Here is a 1540-nt window from a genome sequence, read left to right as displayed (position 1 = left end):
CAATCAGGGAAAGTACAACATGGAGGGCGCAGCCCGGGCGTACCCGATCATGGATGTCCATGTTGATACAATCTACGTGTACGTACCTAGTTTTTGTATCAAAAGTTGCAATAAAGTGCTTGTATGCTTAAAATGCTTATCTCAACCGGTCACCTTTTGGCCTGTCCTTTTATAACAGAAACCTAGAAAGATACTCGATATTTTTGTGTTTTTCCATTCGCCCGGGACGACGAAATGAGCTATGTGCACATCGTGCAGAAAACTGTCTTCGCCACGCATGTTTTTGTCTATCCACTCATATAATCACCCACATTTGTGTTCAACACGGACGGCGCAGCCCGAGCGAACGCGTTAATGTTTATGTTTGTACACACTGCTTGTACGATTCTAGGATTTGGTAATTGCGTCACAGTGCCCGACCGTCGCGGACACCATTCTTGGACAGAAGTCCTAGTACGTAGAGTACTTTCCCTAGGTATGTGCTCGTTCGTGACTATCGTTGCGTGCTTACGGACACGCTTGGGTATGTTTACCATACAAGGTTTACTAGGGAAACCTGGGAAGGACGCTTGCCCTCCCGTCGCGGACACCATTCTTGGAAAGAAGTCCTAGTACGTAGCGTTCCTTATTTTACTTGATCAGTTTGTAATGCATTCGCTTTGTTCAATCGACTTCTGCTACTGCTCACTAAGGGGTGTTCGTTTGCGATGTGTACGATAAGCAACTGTCTATCCTAACCAGCAGTTAATCAACACTTTTCACCCAAGTCATAGGAACATAGAGTACTTTTCCTAATCGGTACACAATTTTGGTGCACCTCTAACCTGGCCGGCACTTTATCGTTACGTTTTGTGCATAACCTAGGGACGTGGTGTAAGTTTCATGATTTTTATGTTTGATTCGGTTTATTATGATTGAAAACTACGCTACGTCCCAGAAATTTGAACTCGACTACTTCCTCCATGTGGCGCCAAAAGCTACTGGGCAACGCCTAGCTAATGCCCCATTTGTACTTCAATTTGCATAATCAATTTTGAAAAATACGCTAAGTCCCAGAAATCTGAACTCGAATACTTTTGCCACGTGGCGCAAAAAAGCTACTGAGAAACGCCTAGCCTTTTACCCATTTATAATTTAGTTTTCGTTATTAGTTTTGAACAATACGCAAAGTTCCAAGAATCTGAACTCGAATACTTTTTACATGTGCCGCCAAAAGCTACTGAGCAACGCCTAGGTTGATACATTTTTGGTACATGGAGTGTATGCATGCAGGATTACTGCCGTGCTGGACCGAAAAATCGAACTTGCTACTAGAACGTAAAGTAATTCCCCTAGATAGGTGCTTTTGCATACCTCTGATCGACCACCATGCAACACGCGTAGCGACACGCGTAGCTAGGCTTGCCCAACCAAATTTCCTACTATAGCACCAAATTGCACACTTTCAGGGGTATAATTTGGTACCGTGTACCGTGCATGGTACAAGTATCAGCAGCTCGTGCAATTTATTTTGCATCGTGTTGCGGTTGCTGGTGCGTCG

The sequence above is a fragment of the Anopheles gambiae genome, assembly GCF_943734735.2.
Source record: "Anopheles gambiae chromosome X unlocalized genomic scaffold, idAnoGambNW_F1_1 X_unloc_149, whole genome shotgun sequence".
NCBI lineage: Eukaryota > Metazoa > Arthropoda > Insecta > Diptera > Culicidae > Anopheles > Anopheles gambiae.
This window is presented reverse-complemented; position numbering follows the sequence as displayed.